This window comes from Apium graveolens, chromosome 1 (genome assembly GCF_009905375.1).
Source record: "Apium graveolens cultivar Ventura chromosome 1, ASM990537v1, whole genome shotgun sequence".
Lineage (NCBI taxonomy): Eukaryota > Viridiplantae > Streptophyta > Magnoliopsida > Apiales > Apiaceae > Apium > Apium graveolens.
This window is the reverse complement of record NC_133647.1, coordinates 206,459,410-206,480,452: the sequence shown is the minus strand read 5'-3', so window position 1 is coordinate 206,480,452 and position 21,043 is coordinate 206,459,410.

Here is a 21,043-nt window from a genome sequence, read left to right as displayed (position 1 = left end):
GACGTCAATCACAACATAACAACAACCAATCATTCAATTTACAATCCATACGCCAGTCCCAATCACCAATACAATTCAATTATTAATTATTATTATTATCCGTATTTTTATATTTTTATTCGTAGGACTCAGATTATATCATCATAGTCCACCGTCGGCTCGCCGAGGCTGATTGCCGACGGCGGTAAAATTCGCGGGTTCCTGTTTACAACGGGCGTCCAACACGAATCTCACCGATTAATTATTAAAATTTACCGCACGAATATATTTTTATTTCACAAATTCCAATCAAATATTTTCCTGTATTCAATATATCCAATAATTCCCAAATTAATATCTGCACAATAATTCAGAATCGAATTAACAGTTGAACAAGGCATATTCGAACCACACAAACAACAACACTCACGCGCCTTACGCGCCAACTGGAAACAACACAAGTACGGACGGACAGCCATTGAAGGCCGGCGACCACCACCAGACACCCAGCACAAACACACACACACACACACAGGGCACACACACAATTCTCACACACAGCACAATCCCATACCACAGATATACACAAATACATAAATATATGTATACATGCATAATCGAACGAGAACTGAACCGAAGCCACCAAACCCACCGTAGTTCAGGCGGCGGCTTACCGGCGATGGAAGAGGAACCACAAAAACAGAGGGCAGGGGAAGAAGAGTATGGGGGAGACACCGGGAGAGATTAATTAAGAGAGGTAGAGAGAGTTCAGAAATAGAGAACGAAGGAGAGAAATCGAGATGAGAGAGGATCGAAGAGAGATGAGTGATTGATTAAGGAAAAACATGAACTGCAATGAACAAACGGGTTATACCCGATAAATAATATGCCCCCTTCTTTATTTCGTTTTATTACTTATTGAATTAACGAACAACACGATACTCAAAATTTGGAATATCTGACGAGTAATTACGAGTATCATAATTCTGAAATTTTCCCAAAATAACATTTAAAATTTATCGAAGTAATCAAAATTTAAATAAATAAAATTATAAAATAATATAAATAATTTTAGAAAGAATTTTAGCATTTTTAACAATAAATATTCAATAAAATCACTTTAAAAGTGAATTAAGTTTATACAGCTCAATAATTAATTATAAAATTAACCTTTGCGTCTAATAATTCACAAACGATTAATAACACAGCAACACATAACTGACAGGACCATCACATATTTTATTTATTTAATAATTTGATAATTACATTAACATATCTGATCCGAAAATGGGTTACTTAGCCGCTAAGTAACTAAAAAGACGATACGATTTTAATACCGAATTTGGATAATTATCAAAACAAAGCTCCCTATAAAATACTTTATACGAAATTAAGGTGATAATGTCTCGCCTTTTGAGAATATGGATTCTTATCGATATATAAAATGATTTGCGTATCAAAAATTTCACACCGGGACTTGTACAGGTCAAACCGTACCCCGGATCGAAAAAGTCAAAACACGGAAAGTGTTCAGAATTATCAGATTAGGTTAGGAAGGAGTTTTCGGAAGAGTTTCGGGTTGTAAAAAACGCAAAAATGATTAAAGTGGGATGATTTCTAATTCCAAAAATAAATTTTATAATTATGTAAGAATAATCATTATTAATCCTATAAATTCTCATAAAATTATATAATAATCCAACAATTACCAGAAAAATACGAAAATCATCTAGATTTAATTCTGGATAATTGGAAATTAAAATATCTCAATTTTATCAGAAATAATCATCCAAATATTATTTTCCATCATCAAATAATTCACCAAATTCACATAAAATCATATAATAATTATTTATTGATAAAAATAAATACATAATATTTCCCGGGCGTTACATTATCAATGTCGTGAGCAAGATTTAAAGTAAGTAAACGTGTGTGGTTTAGACTGGTTCTCTATTTTCATTACAGATTATAAGATATTGTTATCCCAACTACACGAATTCAATTGCAAAAACAACAAAAACAACACCGATATTGTTGTCTCTAACTTGGAAAATATGATTAATGTCATTAATACGATATTTAGAAATTTAAAGAATTAGATTACAATAAAAAATATTTATTGTTTTAGAAATTCAAATGTGTTTGGTGTCGAGAGGAACTACTATCAACTACTAAAATTTAAACTAATCGATATGTGAAGATTATTGTAAAAAACTGAACCGATTATCATAACATGAAATATAAATGCATGAAATCGAATGTAACCCGTGCTTTGTACGGGCTATCATGCTAGTTCAAAAGAAACTTCAAATCACGAAAATTACTTCATAAAATTTATGAAAGCCTGCTGCATATTGGTTGGGTTAGTTAGATGGTGATATCAATTAATTAACTAATGCCCGATACTTACTTAATTACGTGCTTAATTGCTACATGCTTTTGTTGTCAAAAGGCAAAACATGACTTTTTCAAGATTTTTTTTCTGGAAATGAGTTGAAATTTTATTTAAAATCAAAATTACCCTATCAAGTGATGATCATATTTCATCTTTGATCATGGATGACATGCACCCGTTAATCTTTCATCTTATTGCAATTAAGTGATTAATTAATGAGTTTTTCATTTTACTGCATGCATTTTGAAGTGTTATAAGTTAGTAGGTCTTATACACTGGATTTCAGGGTCTTCTATTTTATTGGATTGGTTAGATTTAAAACTAGTCATTATTTCTTTATATGTGTTTGTTTTTAAGTTTTTTTAAGGAAAATGTTATGAATATTTAATTAGTAATGTTTTTTTTAATGAAAAGTTTTTCATTATTTTCTAACTCTGAATTATCTTTATATGTGAATGTTCCCGCATAATTGATTATTTGGATGTTTTATCATTGATTACATATAATAAACGACTCATAATTACCTAATTTAGAGGGTTCCATGATTGTCTAATGATAAATTCATGGATTTTAACTCTGGTAAATATACACCATGTGCAAGGATTTAACAATGTTATATAAGCATCTATATCACAAATCAAGAATATGTTTGTTGACCATTGATACATTATGAAAGCATCAAATCTTCATATTTGAACTTGCTTATCACCGTATCTTTGTCAATGAATGCTTGTCAAAATGGTAACACTTTCTCCTAAACTCTAACACTTTCCCAATCCTAAATATCTTTGCTTTGTAGTGTTGATATGGAAGTCGGAAAAGTACCCGACAACCTTCTACCCCTTCAGCCGAAAATTAGAGTTGATAAAGTTCAATCTGATTAAACCACCTCAAATGTTTCTTAATAAGCATCAGATGGAAAAACCGATGCAAAAAAAAATCAATCCGAAGGGACTATATCAGAGGTGATTTGGTGAGGGAAAGGGTGATCATCAAAGAAGTCCCAAGAATAAGGAGTGAGAGTTTATTGAAGGTTTGTCGAGCCAAGCCACACTGCATCTTTTGAAAAAGATGCAGTTGTTAAAATGGATTGAACACATTCTTAGCTCCATCCTCCCAAAAGGATTAAGCTATTGGAATAGTTCCTATCCATAAACAAAGTATAGGGGGATGAGGACACACTAAGCCTAAACGTCTTACCCTTAAACTATTAATTGAAGCAACAATAGTAAAACACTTGGGTACACAAGGTGCACACACTACATAAAGCATGATCTTTGATCTTGCACAAGCGCCTTCTTAAACTCAGTTTGATGTTACCTCATCAAATGTGAAGTCGCAACCAAAACTCAATCATTTCAAACTAAAGGTCATTTATTTTTTTTTCACATCTTAATTGTTGATTTTTCATTCTTAATTTTCATGAAGAAGCCAAAACACTGATACTGATGATCATCATTTACAGAATGATTTGTTGAATCATTAATTATCTTTTGAAATTATAATGAGTATATCTGTGCACAAAAAATATTATCAATCTTCAGAAAATTAAATCTTGTAATTTTCTCACTAGAAATTTTCTTTCTTATCTCAATGGATATTTTTCATTAAACTGATAAATGTTAGTCCTTCAATAACTAAAGTTCAATGATAGCCATTGAAACTTCTAATTGTTTCATCAATGGCTATCCCATAGTCATCGATGTAGCTCTATTAGATCAAACAATTACATTTATACCTTTTAGGATTGAGGAAAGAGAGTGACTATCTCTGAGAGTGAAAAGTTGTCTTGAAGGCATACAAAAGGAAAGTGAATGAGAGAGGCAAGCCAATTTTTTTTGGACTTGGAAGTGAGAGTAAGAGTACAACCTTAGTAGGTAATAGCGAGGGTGTGAGTTGTTTGAACCAGTGGGACCCCCGATGCAAGAATAGAGAGATCATGGGAGAAATGTTGTACATCACTGATGCCACCATAATGCTCAAACTTCATGAACTATATTAAACCCTTGATGCTAACAAAATAGGAGTCGAATTCCTATAACTAACGGGGAGAGTTATTGACTAAGAGGGAGTAGGAACAAGCTCACAATTTCATAACAGAGAAGAAACAAAATGAAGAGGCTTGCTAAGATGTTCAGAACAAAATCTCAACAGACTTGTTCCTCGAAGAATCCACCAAAGGGGTTACTTTAAACTCAAGGATGAAGGTAAAATGAGAGGAGTCTTCAGTTGAGGTATAAAATTGAACAATGCTGACAATAAAATCATGAAATTCTAAGCAGTTCAAACTCAACACCATCATAAGAGATTGGTCAGAACTAAGACATGACTAAACAAGTCATATCAAGTGGGAAAATTTAAGTCTCAATCAGCTATATCGAGGAGCAAGAATCTCACAATAGCATCTCTTGCCTTTTTGTCTAAATTTTCTTGCTTATTTCTTCAAGAAGCTTAACAAGAGTAAATTATGCTGTCTTGAAATCTATATGTCTAAAATGTGTTTTGTTATTATTAAGGCTGTAAATTTATGGATGTTATTATATCAGTCATAGATTGGGGGAGATTATTAGGAATTAAACTTGAATCCTGATGATAAGCAAAACATATAACATAATTATTTTAAGTCAAATTATAGTCTCCAATGGCTAGCCGTTGAAAAGGTAGCTCATCAACTGATTGATGAGGTTTTTGTAATATTTTCTATTAGATTTTTGTTATAGTTAGTGAGGTTATTGTTCATTTTAAATTCATGAGATGACATATAATTCTAATATAAATAAAGTGAGTCTTCATCTGCTAAGTGAAGTTCCAACATCAATTGCTAATGACATCAAGCCATCAACGGCTAAATTAATCAGTCTTCACCGCTAAAAAGATTCAAATACCTGGTGATAGTCACTTGACAATGGTCATATCTTGAGTATGACACAACACACAGGTTGATTGGAATTTCAGCAATGAAAATGGAAGTCAAGATAAACTTTGCATGTTATCTTAGATTCTAAAGAAGAAGAAATAATCTATTTTCACGCATTGGCAAATTGGAGGGATATTCAAAGCAATATATCTAGATTAATTCGAGCCTCATTATCAAGCATCATAGGAAAGAATGCATTAGCAATTTTACTGGACCTAGAAGACTGTGCTATGTATTTTCTAGTAAAGATTGTAACTTGGTAATATATAAATCAAGTAGTAGTAGCAGTATCTCTTAAGAAATAGTTTAGAAGTGTTTATTAGTCGGAAGAATTTTCTTGAGAGAAACACTGAAAACGCAGCTGTGAATTGCATTTGTAATTTACACAAATTATTTCTTTAATATATATATATATATATCTCAGTTGGAAAGCTAAAAAATAAATTACCTGAAAATTTTAATTTGGGTGCTATTATAAAGCACAAATTATCTGTTTAAAATCATCAAAAAAATTGATTTGTGTTCACCCCTTCTACAAATCAACATTATTGATTGTAAGAGAATAACACGAGTCATGCATGGACTTTACTTACATTAATAAATATCCAAACAATAATCTTATTTATAAAAATTATTTTTTTTAGTAATTTAAGCCACACACGGACTTCACTTGCATACATACATATACACATATAAAGAGGTTATCAAATGAGAAATCAAATTAAAATTAGGGGCTCAAACCCCCTTTAAGAAAATAATGGAGTGAACAAATCTTTAGTGTAAATTAAGAAACACATTTCATTAGGGCTGAACATTCGGTCGATTCGGTCCAACACCGGATTGAACCGAATAAACAGAAAAATCGAATTATCATATTTTCTTGGACCGAAGGACCGAAATTGTATTATGCACCAGACCGGACCGAATGGTCCGGTTTTGGACAAACGGGTCGAATTTTTTGAAAAAAATAAAATTATATTAAAATTTTAAACCAAAAATTATAAAATCTAAAATATAATTAAAGTAAGGTGATATGTAGAGTTTTAAGAGTGTATAAATACAATTATAAATTTAAATTTATTATTAAAATTTTTAAGATATATGTAAAAGATATAATATAAAATTATAGTATTTATGATTTGGTCTATCGGGTCTATTCAGCCCGGATCGAAATATTTTTTACAAGAATCGGATTGAACCAAATTTATTTCGGTCTATTCGTTCCGGACTGAATAGACCGAATTTTCTTGCAAATCGGAACCAGATCGAACGGAATTAGCACGGTTCGGTTTTTCGATTTCGGTACATTTGATCTCTCTAAAACACATCATATAATCTTTAGTTTTGTTTCTTATATTCTGAACTATATAACTTAACTAACTTATAACAAAATATTAATGTACAAAGAATAATGTACCGTTAACATGACTAACAAAGAGACTTAACTACCCTAACATGTTGCACTCACTGTTGTTGTATTGTAAGTTACCGATGTTGCACCTGCAGCTGTTGCACTGCTCTATTACTCCCTCTCATATTGGCGGTGATCAGAAAAAATAGAGAGAGGTACTAGGCAAAACACCAAGTTTTTGTGCATATGGTAAGAATGTTGAGTATCTAAGAGTTGCTTTATAAAAATGTCTGCAACTTGGGCATATGAGGGAATATGTTGTGTAATAATGTCACCAACAACTACTTTGTCAAGAACAAAATGACAATATATTTCCAAATCTTTCATGCAGTCATATAAAACTGGTCTAGCAGCTATAGCCAATACCGCCTGATTTTCGTGTTTTTAATACAGTTGGAGACAAGTATTGAAGTCTCTTGTCAGGAAACAAAGAATGTAACCGAGTTACCTTGCAACAGCCATTGCACAATATTTGACGTCAGTACTGGACCTAGCAACCACATATTATTTCTTTGTCTTCCAGGAAATAGGTGAAGATTCTACCATGCTATAATAGCCTGATGTTGACTTAAGATAAAAGGCATAAGATGCCCAATTAGTGTCATAATACATTGCTAACTGGGATGCATATGTTATAGCTAGAAGAATACCTTGGCATGGGTTACTAGACAAAGAAATAAGTTATTTTTTGGTTGCCTACATATGCTCAGAGGTAGGAGATTGCATGTATTGTATCAAAATGTGGACATGATACACAATGTAAGGACCAATAACCGTGATATGTATGAGTTTACCCAATAATCATTTATGTGGTTGTTGATCAGTCAAATGCATCTTTATCCGGGCTCAATTTGACTTTTTATTGTATTTAAAATTTTATTGGCTTTATTCCTACCATGTGATACTCTTTGAGGAGATCCATGACATACTTCTTTTGCGACAGGAAAAAACCGCTAGCAGATCTGTAAACCTCCATGCCAAGAAAATAATTGATGTTATCAAGATCTTTCATATGAAAATTATGAGCCAACACGTGTTTGAATTTAGCATGCAGATGTTATAGCTAGAAGAATATCTTGGAATGGGTTACTAGACAAAGAAATAAGTTATTTTTTGGTTGCCTACACATGCTCAGAGGTAGGAGATTGCATGTATTGTATCAAAATGTGAACATGATACACAATGTAAGGACCAATAACCGTGATATGTATGAGTTTACCCAATAATCGTTTATGTGGTTGTTGATCAGTCAAATGCATACCTTTATCCGGGCTCAATTTGACTTTTTATTGTATTTAAAATTTTATTGGCTTTATTCCTACCATGTGATACTCTTTGAGGAGATCCATGACATACTTCTTTTGCGAGAGGAAAAAACCGCTAGCAGATCTGTAAACCTCCAAGCAAAGAAAATAATTGATGTTATCAATATCTTTCATATGAAAATTATGAGCCAACACGTGTTTGAATTTAGCAATATTTCGCTCAGAATCACCAAGTAATCAACAAATCATCAAATAATACAGCGTCGTACCCTTTGACCCCTAGAGTATTAAATATCGCTCCCTTTAGCCATTTTCGTGATTAAAATGAGATATCAGACTAAATCGGAGGGTAAAATAGTCTTTATTGTAAAAAAAGGGCTAAAAGAAACGATATTTGATACTATAGGGGCAAGAAGGAACCGTATGGAGGATATACTAGCTTTGATAGAGAAGATTCATGAAGTGAAAAGAGCTGAGTGTCAAACCTTAAAATTAATTTTAATGATAGATATTTGATGCATTAGTGTCAAACGTCTCTATCATCTAGTGTCCAAAATATCTATTAATTGAATAGGTTTGTAGTTTTACCTTCCACCTGGAAAAAAAGATTAAACATAAATGCTTCCGATAAAAATATAGATGTCCGTATCTGCTCACAAACCAAAACTGCAAACATCGAATGTTTGCTTTATGCTCAGCTGCCAAACCCATCAGCCCTCTTACAGCAGCCTATCTTATCCGTCTACTGCATTGCTCAATGAGCATCTGCATATGCAAGAAATTAAAAATGTATATTTCCAACATAACAAGCGACGGATACAAGGTTGAAAAGGTTGTACTTGATCTTTTCACGGGAATCTCCTCCTTTACGTCCTACGTCAGATGGTTTTCTAATTACAAACTGCTCTTTTATTATTATTTCTTCAGTTAACTAGCAGTGAAAAACTAGATATGAGATAACAAAGATACTTTGCTTTTGTCAGACAGCAAAGGACAAATTACTACACACCAATTTCACTTAAAACGGAGGATGAACAAACTAGCTGTGAACAACCCTATAAATTATGTTTGATTTGTCACAGTTTAGGAGGAGCTGCTATATTAGTGTATGTTGTTACCCGCAGGATTGAGGAGAAGCCTCACAGGCTGTCCAGATTGATCTTATATACTAAGGGTACAGTCTTTAGTCCGTCATGTTCGATCATTGTATAGAGGTTTAGATATGCTTTGTACGAGCTATTTTATACACTTCACAGTATGATATATGTATTATGTTCGCTCATTTGTGATATATGTATTCTCGTCTCTCACTTCATAGAGAGAACTTGCGATCATTGTCATTAGGCAGTGTTTATTGACACATGATAGTATTCAAACGATATAACAAAAAGACAACAATGGTATCTGTTGTCATCGTATGGGAACCTACTTCTCTCGAAAGGAATCTCAGCTGAAGTGTTGAAGACAAAACTACAGGTTGCATGCACAAAACATGCACGTCACATTATGGTTAATTAACCACAAGCCAGTACTGTTGGTATAAGAAGTACAGATTGAGGTGTTTGGGAAATGGGCACTCAACAGAAATAGAACCTTATGTCTTATTAACATTCTCTTTATTTTTCTTGATCTCTGTACAATATCTTCTTGGCTTATATGCTAGAACAAAGCTTTCACCTGGGCCAATCGGCCTCCCGTTCTTCGGTAACTTTTATGTTACTGGTCCTCTACATTCAATCTACAACACAAAACTTGCACCATCCATAAAGTCTCCACATACTCATTCCACAAATAGTCTTTGGAAAGAAGACATGAGCTGCTTAACTTGGCTCGATGCACAACTACCGAGAAGTGTAATATATGTTAGCTTTGGGAGTCAGGTGGCCATCACAATAAACCAAAACACGGAGTTGTGGATCAACAACTGATTAGTAGGGAACAATTTTAGTAAAAGCCGATTTTCCATACCTTTTAACCCTTATAGTATTAGGTATGGTTCCTTTTAGCCTTTTTTCCAATAAAGACTGTTTTACCCTCTGATTTAGTCTGATATGTCGTTTTAATCACGAAAAGGGCTAAAGGGAACAATATTTAATATTCTAGGGGTCAAAGGGCATGACTTTATACTTTTGGGGCTTGTAGGTATATTGACCCATACTTTAAGGGTCAAAAGGTCATTAAGCCATTTAAGAAAGCAACCTGACCTTGAGAATGCACGTATAATAAAGAATGCTGGCATTAATGTGGTGAATCATTACATCGAACAACTTACATAAAAATTCGATTATGGAACCCACAATTCTTCAAAGAAATTGCCATATTCTAGTCTAGATGGAATAAAATATTTCATGGAAGTGCAGGTTGCTGTATTATATTTATAATTTATTAGTCCAAAAACTCTTGCACTAGATGCAAATAACTTTGAAAATTTAGTAATTCATGCAAAGAAGGTGCAACAAATGATAGACTTGATATGATCATCCTCGGCGTGTACTCCTTTACATTTTTTAATAACCTCAAAGTAACGAGGTTGCCACATGATTTGTTGATAGTTTGTTGATATTCCCATTCTTCAATTACGACCAATATTATCCTTAATATTTTTAACTTTCCCAACTTGATCATGCATATATTATTTTCAACACACTCAATTTGGATTGAAATTTTTATCCACTTGGTATTTTTACAATCTCCAATTGTATAAGACAATACTGAAGTTGTCATGTTATGATTTTAAGAATGCTCCATTTTTGTCCATGTTCTACTTTCTTTTTCCAATTCAACTTTCTAATTTTTTTAAACACTTCTAGTTTGTCATATCAAGCCACATTAACTTGAAAAATATTCAAATTAGTCATTTATTTAAGATGTAATATTCGAGTTTTTGTAATGGAAGAATCACGTTCAATTTTAAGACCAATGTCATTATATTTTTAAATCTCTACCATAGGCTTTATCTGTTAAAATCACATTAAATTTTAAGACGTACGTCATTATATTTTTATACGTATACTTTAGGCTTTATGTGTTCAAACATGTTTTAATGCATGAAACAGATCGAAAACCACATGGGTTGGGCAAGAATGATTCTCCATATTTTACGAATTGATTTGAAATAAATTATAAGTTATTATCTATTAATTTTTACAAACTTAAAGGGATTGGGTTGTTATTTATAAAAGTTCATGTGTATTAAAATTTATGAAAAAAATATGACTATTTTAAAAAAATTTGAAATTCCAAATGATCGATTTGCTATTAATTCAATAAAATGCTAAGATCGTTATTTAAAATTTTGTTACTACATATAAAGATAATTATAAAGGATCAATATTTTTTTTGACACACCCCCCTCTGATGTTACCAAATAAATTAAAATTCGAGATATATTTTAAAAACATTGTTATTGAAACTTGAAATGTTATAATCACAAATTATAAAAAATCAAAAACTAAATAAACTATTTGAGCTTTCAACTCGGATCCAATATTTTATTTAATATTTACATATTTATAGAAATAAAAAATAGAATGTGAAAGAAGAATAGTAACTAATACTGTGTGTATGTGGCAACCTATCAAATTAAAAAACAGAGGGGAAAAGCTGAAATTAGGTGTGAGGGGGTGCAGAGTAGTTGGGTGGGGTGATTTAGGTGACCATTAAATTAGATTGGTTTAATTTTAATTTATATTTGATCATTCCGAGTATATATATAATATATATATATAATGTACCTTATCCCTCTTTTCCTAAATCTTTCATTCCCCCCTATATGTGTGTATATATATATATATCAATTTCCTAAATATATATATAACTCTATCTCTCTCTATACATAAAATACACATCTTACAAATCTCTCAATCACTTTTTATTCACAAATAGTCACTTGATTACATTTCTCTCTATCCCTACTGCAATTGAAAAATGGCTCATATCAGACATGTTGGTGGATCAAGCAGCATATCTCATAATAAAAGAAGTCAATACTTCAAGCATGGAGATCTAGTTCTGGTGAAGACTGCTGACTACCCCACATGGCCAGCTGTGGTTTGTTCTTTTCATATACCATGTCTACTAATTTTCATCTTTGCAGTAGGAGCATGACCAAGTCTATTGTCCCAAAGCACAGATGTATCTTTACAAAATTGAGGCTTTATTGCTCTGCATGTTAAATTGTTGCATACTTTTACACCATCAGACTTTATATAATACAGTCCATTGCAAAAGTTTCACTTCCTGAACTGCGTTTGTGACATAATATTTGAAAATGCACTTATCAGGATTGAAGATGATGTGACAATCATTATTTTTAGCAACCTTGTATATAGATAGTAAGTTATGAATAAAATTTGGAACATACAAGGTTCCCAACAACTTCAATCCATTTTTAAGTTGAAAATCACCAATAAGATGACCAAATTATCTCTGGTAGTTAGTTTAATAATGTGCTGGTGCCATATTAATATTTGTCAACAAATTTAAAGAGGTTGATATGTAATTTATGGCTCCAGAATTCACTATCCGCTCATTTGAAGAACACTATAGCACAATATCATATAGCACAATATCATAGCGGAAACCATGTCTGATAATGGAGCATCCATTTCCTCCATCCATCTGTGATATGTAGATTACCTGGAAACATCTTCGAGACCTTCTCAAACTTTTTTAAAGTCAACATAACACTACTATCACTACTACTGCAATCATCAATACTATCAGATTCAACATCATTCTGTGCATTATAACTCTATGCAACATTGTCCATTCGTCCACCTTTATTTTGATTCCATTTCTCTGAAATTCTTGAGTCACTTCCTTTATGACTCATAGATTTATTCCTTATATGATTATTATGCCACTCTGGATAATAAATTCAGTATTGAGGGAATTGTTGCTCGTGACACATTCAGCGGTATAATGGAGATAATGTCAGAGTCAAAAGACTGTATACATGGGCCAACACATCCTGCATCTGATTGTGCTAATAATGGGATTGCCCATGAGGTTTGTAATATTATATTTTTGCACCGACATTTAAATATTTTGTTAAATATTTATTTCTTGATTGGCCATAAACAATGTTAAAGCTCATATGTTTTAAATATCCTATCATCGAATAAAGTGAATTTTGTGATTTAATAAAAGTGTTAATGTGGAAACTTAATTAATATCAATATTTCGGTATATGTCTATATTAATTTGATTAAATATATACGGTTACTTCCTTTAATCACAAGTGCATGTAGTTGGATTAGTTTTTAATTTTATATAGTAGGTAAATTTGTAATTACCTACTTTGATGATAAATATTGTTGTGTGCAGGTTACTAAACTTATAATAGAGAAGGTGGATAAAGAGCAGAATATGCACGCTAGAGTAAAAAAATTCTTTCTTGTGGATTCCATTTTGAAGCATTCACATAGGCACAAAGGTAAAACCCACAAATTTCTGGATTTAATTATTTGTTAGGAATAGTCTACGTCACGAATCAGGATTTATCAAGGTGTCAGGATTTGACAGAGAAATCAGGATATGATCAATTGTTAGGATATGATTATTCGTTGAAAGCTTCATTATCATCCATTGACAATCTATTCAATCATCCGTTGATGTCTACATATGAATATCCGTCAAAGCTATAGCATATCTCCGTTGATCAGGTTATTCGTTGAGAATGACTTGGATGACAAGTCAGAACTGCGAGATAAATTAAAAGGTGTTGATTTATAGAATTATAGTTGATATACATAGAAAGTGGTAGAATTACACTTTAACATATCTTCATAAAGATAAATATAAACTGTGATTTGATTCATCTGTTCTTACTTTACGTTCATAATACATCGATTTGTTTAGTAATTATATTCAACCCCCCTTAAACAATTACTTTACTGGGCAACAAGTGGTATCAGAGCGGTAAAATTAACTGTTAATTTGAAAAGGTCAAGATGTCTGGAAGTAAGTATGAAAGCATAAAAATTTCCATCCGGAAGAAAGCTGATTACTCTACATGGAGAGAAAAGATGTTGATGTTCCTAGAAGCTATTGATGATACATATGTTGATATCATCAAAACATGACCTCCATACCCTGTGGAAATTGTGGCTATGACCGCAAATGTTCCTCAACACTATGCCAGAAAAGAAAGATCAAAGTGGTCAGATCACTAGCAGAAGGTACAAAACAGCGGTGGATTAGTGGGATTCTCTATGGGCCTCAAAAATTCTTTCATGAACATATTTCATATCTATGCCTATCATAAATAGTCATTCCGGTTTCCTACTTGTGACTTAAACAGTTATCTCGGCTCCATGCATTTATTTATCAGGCTGAGAAAGATGCAGGTAATTTGAAATTAGTAAATTTATATACAATTTGAAGACAATCCAGTACTCTCGACTAGGACAGGAAGAAAGTGTTGGGATTAATCAGTTTATCAGTTCTTAGGATATTATAATGTACAATATAAATTTTTTGCTGAGTATTCTGCATGGGCGTCATAGCTCAAGTCAAGCGTTGGAGCGCAGGACCTGGAACTAGTCGGTACTGATCTAAACAGATACTTGTTATATATAGGCTCATAGAAATTTTAACATCATAGCTAATGTATGTTACATAGGTAGATCTGTTTAATTATGTAAAAGATGAAGGAGCTTGGATATATCATATGCAGATGTGTACTATGTAGCTGGGCCATGGTGAACAAGCCTTGGCATACTTATATGCTTTAAGGAAGAGCTAGTACTCTGCAGTTTCCCTATAAACATGTGTGGTTATTGCAATTCTAAAAGCTCTGTTAAAGTTGATCTCATCTGAGAGTTATGGAACTTATAACACTCTAACACAGCTTGCAGCCAGATTAGATCTAAACTTGTTAAAACTGTGTTATTTTAAAATAAGGATATGATAACTACTTTTGAGCTATTTGAAAGAATAATTTAGTAGATTAGTTAAATTATAATGTAAATATGCCATTTAGGATATTCCTAAGAATCAAATATTCTGCATTACGTGTTGCACGATATATAAACTTTTCTATTTTTGCTGTGAAATAACTTCATCATTCTACTAAACGTGTCAACTGGAACAACTACTGCATGAGAGAGGGCTCCCTTTATATAAATTGTTCCACGCTGAGCAGAGTCCTAGAAACATTTTGTGATAGGATTAAGATGGAGCTCGTTTCAGTTTCGTCGTCTTAGGTAGTGGAACCAGATGCCTTAAAAAGGCAATAGAGTCCTCCGGTCTGATTCTGACAAGGCACTCGTTTTCCTCTCTAGACCATCTTTGTTTACTATTTCCAAGCTATGTACATCAGGAAAAAGATATACTTATTATCACGAATACCAAAAAAATAAATTTATATACCTTCCACTCGTCTGATTATCTTTGAGTGATTATTTTCGTCTTCTTTGATATGACTGAGTGATTTCTAGTAATTTCGTTTAGAGCTCAACACATATTTGAAGGTTCAAGAAAGGCTCCTTGAAAGAACAAATCTATTATACCTATTATAGGTGAACATATGTTTTCTTGGTATTTGATAAATTATTTATATACAAACGTTTGAATCGAACCCCTCACCTCATGAAACAAGAAAGATTATGTTGAAGGATACAACCATTACACCAACATAATTTTTTGCACAATTTTGTAAAATCATTAACTACATCTCTTTAGCATGAGCATTTAAACCCATTTAATAAATTATACATATATCAGTTTAACACCGACTAACCCTATTAACAAATAAAATTATATTCACATCTATAATAATTGTAGTATATGAGAGTCATATTTATTAATATTTGTCTTTTTCTTAAAATAAAAATGTGTATATTATAGAAACAACATGAATATGTATAATGATTAAAATTTATTTATACAAAAAATTATTTTTGAGCGTGCGAATATTGGAAAATTTACAATAATTGTTAACCAAGGAAAAAAATTCGTCGTATAGACAAGATACGCTTGGACCAGAAAAACCCGTGCTCAAAATAACATATATTTTTCGAGCACGGTGGATAAAAAAAATCAAATGGATTCAAGTAGAGTTTTCAGTAACATATCAATAAGCTAGACCCATACTATGAGTTGTTTCATTCTATAAAGAAACCCTGAACGCTCAAGAAATCCGTTGGACAAGCGGATTCACATCTCTTACAACCAACACAATATTCTCTTTTGGAGAAAAAACAATTTATTTAGGTTTATATCCCGTCTCAGGGTATCATTTGTAATACGTCGGTGGGGCAGGTTCGGACACATTGAGTGCACCCGATACATGTATCATAAGTCTTTACTAAATGTGACATTTCATATATTTATTTTTGGATGTAATAAAGTTTCCATATAGTAAACTTATAAATGAAGGGTATATTTAGATACTAGATGAATCAATGAGTTATCAGAACTTCAATTAACTCGTGTATAAAATGAATAAATTCTGATGAAAGATAGCTATTCTTCTCTATAAAAGGATGGATATAAGTTCAGAACTTAACACCGACTAACCCTATGAACAAATAAAATTATATTCACATCAATAATCATTGAAGTAGATGGGAGTCATATTTATTAATATTTGTTTTTTTCTTAAAATAAAAATATGTATATTAGATAAACAACAAGAATATGTATAATGATTGAAATTCATTTATACAGAAAATTATTTATGTGAACGACGTTTTTTGAGCCGCTAATTTACATCCTAATAAAAAAAAATTATACAAATTATGAAAATTTTAACACAAATACAAAAATTTATGATCTTAAGATAAAAAAATCAGAATAGATGTGATATCTTGGATTTAAATGTGAATTTCTCATAAAACATCAACCTGTGATTATTGTATCTTTCATCCTCTTCATAATCACAATGCTCTGAAAATAATTTAACATGATTAAAGACTATAATAGATAAATGAGAAATAGTCGGAGTGAGGACTAATTGAACAAATTTGAACTTGTTAAAGATGAAAGAAGGGTGATCAACAGAAATATAAATATACTTATACGACATGATCAATGAACGAGTTGATTTGAAATAAGTTATAGGAATAATATGAAGCAGGAATATGGATAAAAGTGATAATAGGTTTATTATCAATGTCGTGACTAAGATTTAAAGTAAGTAAACGTGTGTGGTTTAGACTGGTTCTCTATTTTCACTACAGATTATAAGATATTGTTATCCCAACTACACGAATTCAATTGACCGATATTGTTGTCTCTAACTTGGAAAATATGATTAATGTCATTAATACGATATTTAGAAATTTAAAGAATTAGATTACAATAAAAAATATTTATTGTTTTAGAAATTCAAATGTGTTTGGAGTGGAGAGGATCTACTATCAACTACTAAAATTTAAACTAATCGATATGTGAAGATTATTATAAAAAATGACCCGATTATCATAATATGAAATATAAATGCATGAAATCGAATGTAACCCGTGCTTTGTACGGGCTATCATGCTAGTTCAAAAGAAACTTCAAATCAGGAAAATTACTTCATAAAATTTATGAAAGCCTGCTGCATATTGGTTTGGTTAGTTAGATGGTGATATTAATTAATTAACTAATGCCAGATACTTACTTAATTACGTGCTTAATTGCTACATGCTTTTGTTGTCAAAAGGCAAAACATGACCTTTTCAAGATTTTTTTTTTGTGGAAATGAGTTGAAATTTTGTTTAAAATCAAAATTACCCTATCAAGTGATGATCATATTTCATCTTTGATCATGGATGACATGCACCCGTTAATCTTTCATCTTATTGAATAAAGTGATTGATTAATGAGTTTTTCATTTTACTGCATGCATTTTGAAGTGTTATAAGTTAGTAGGTGTTATACACTGGATTTCACGGTCTTCTATTTTATTGGATTGGTTAGATTTAAAACTAGTCATTATTTCTTTATATGTGTTTGTTTTTAAGTTTTTTTAAGAAAAATGTTATGAACATTTAATTGTAATGTTTTTTTTAATGAAATGTTTTTCATTATTTTCTAACTCTGAATTATCTTTATATGTGATTGTTCCCGCATAGTTGATTATTTGGATGTTTTGTCATTGATTACACATAATAAACGACTCATATTTACCTAATTTAGAGGGTTCCATCATTGTCTAATGATAAATTCGTGGATTTTAACTCTGGTAAATATACACCATGTGCAAGGATTTAACAATGTTATATAAGCATCTGTATCACAAATCAAGAATATGTTTGTTGACCATTGATACATTATGAAAGCATCAAATCTTGATATTTGAACTTGCTTATCACCGTATCTTTTTCAATGAATGCTTGTCAAAATGGTAACACTTTCTCCTAAACTCTAACACTTTCCCAATCCTAAATATCTTTGCTTTGTAGTGTTGATATGGAGGTCGGAAAAGTATCCGACAACCTTCTACCCCTTCAGCCGAAAATTAGAGTTGATAAACTTCAATCTGATTAAACCACCTCAAATGCTTCTCAATAAGCATTAGATGGAAAAACCGATGCAAAAAAAATCAATCCGAAGGGAGTATGTCAGAGGTGATTTGGTGAGGGAAAGGGTGATCATCAAAGAAGTCCCAAGAATAAAGAGTGAGAGTTTATTGAGGGTTTGTCGAGCCAAGCCACACTGCATCTTTTGAAAAAGATGTAGTTGTTAAAATGGATTGAACACATTCTTAGATCCATCCTCCCAAAAGGATTAAGCTATTGGAATGAGTTCCCATCCATAAACAGAGTATAGGGGGATGAGGACACACTAAGCCTAAAAGTCTTACCCTTAAACTATTAATTGAAGCAGCAGTAGTAAAACCCTTGGGTACACAAGGTGCACACACTACATGAAGCATGATCTTTGATCTTGCACAAGCGCCTTCTTAAACTCAGTTTGATGTTACCTCATCAAATGTGAAGTCGCAACCAAAACTCAATCATTTCAAACTAAAGGTCATCTATTTTTTTCTCACATCTTAATTGTTGATTTTTCATTCTTAATTTTCATGAAGAAGCCAAAACTCTGATACTGATGATCATCATTTACAGAATAATTTTTTGAATCATTAATTATCTTTTGAAATTATAATGAGTATATCTGTGCACAAAAAATATTATCAATCTTCAGAAAATTAAATCTTGTAATTTTCTCACTAGCAATTTTCTTTCTTATCTCAATGGATATTTTTCATTCAACTGATAAATGTTAGTCCTTCAATAGCTAAAGTTCAATGATAGCAATTGAAACTTCTAATTGTTTCATCAATGGTTATCCCATAGTCATCGATGTAGCTCTATTAGATCAAACAATTACATTAATACCTTTTAGGATTGAGGGAAGAGAGTGACTATCTCTGAGAGTGAAAAGTTGTCTTGAAGGCATACAAAAGGAAAGTGAATGAGAGAGGCAAGCCAAATTTTTTTGGACTTGCAAGTGAGACTGAGAGTACAACCTTAGTAGGTAATAGCGAGGGTGTGAGTTGTTTGAACCAGTGGGAGCCCCCGATGCAAGAATAGAGAGATCATGGGAGAAATGTTGTTCATCACTGATGCAACCATAATGCTCAAACTTCATGAACTATATTAAACCCTTGATGCTAACAAAATGAAGAGGCTTGCTAAGATGTTCAGAACAAAATCTCAACAGACTTGTTCCTGGAAGAATCCACCAAAGGGGTTACTTTAAACTCAAGGATGAAGGTAAAATGAGAGGAGTCTTCAGTTGAGGTATAAAATTGAACAATGCTGACAATAAAATCTGGAAATCTAAGCAGTTCAAACTCAACACCATCATAAGAGATTGGTCAGAACTAAGACATGACTAAACAAGTCATATCAAGTGGGAAAATTTAAGTCTCAATCAGCTATATCGAGGAGCAAGAATCTCACAGTAGCATCTCTTGCCTTTTTGTCTAAATTTTCTTGCTTATTTCTTCAAGAAGCTTAACAAGAGTAAATTATGATGTCTTGAATATCTATATGTCTAAAATGTGTTTTGTTATTATTAAGGCTGTAAATTTATGGATGTTATTATATCAATCATAGATTGGGGGAGATTATTAGGAATTAAACTTGAATCTTGATGATAAGCAAAATATATAACATAATTATGTTAAGTCAAATTATAGTCTTCAATGGCTAGCCGTTGAAAAGGTAGCTCATCAACTGATTGATGAGGTTTTTGTAATATTTTCTATGAGATTTTTGTTATAGTTAGTGAGGTTATTGTTCATTTTAAATTCATGAGATGACATATAATTCTAATATAAGTAAAGTGAGTCTTCATCTGCTAAGTGAAGTTTCAACATCAATGGCTAATGACATGAAGCCATCAACGACTAAATTAATGAGTCTTCACCGCTAAAAAGATTCAAATACCTGGTGATAGTGACTTGACAATGGTCATATCTTGAGTATGACACAACACACATGTTGATTGGAATCTCAGCAATGAAAATGGAAGTCAAGATAAACTTTGCATGCGATCTTTGATTCTAAAGAAGAAGAAATAATCTATTTTCACGCATTGGCAAATTGGAGGGATATTCAAAGCAATATATCTAGATTAATTCAAGCCTCATTATCAAGCATCATAGGAAAGAATGCCTTAGCAATTTTACTGGACCTAGAAGACTGTGCTATGTATTTTCTAGTAAAGATTGTAACTTGGTAATATATAAATCAAGTAGTAGTAGCAGTATCTCTTAAGAAATAGTTTAGAAGTGTTAATAGTCGGAAGAATTTTCTTGAGAGAAACACTGAAAACGCAGCTGTCAATTGCATTTGTAATTTACACAAATTATTTCTTTAATATATATATATATATATATATATATCTCAGTTGGAAAGCTAAAAAATAAATTACCTGAAAATTTTAATTTGGGTGCTATTATAAAGCAAAAATTATCTGTTTAAAATCATCAAAAAAATTGATTTGTATTCACCCCTTCTACAAATCAACATTAATGATTGTAAGAGAATAACACGAGCCATGCATGGACTTTACTTACATACATAAATATCCAAACAATAATCTTATTTATAAAAATTATTTTTTTTAGT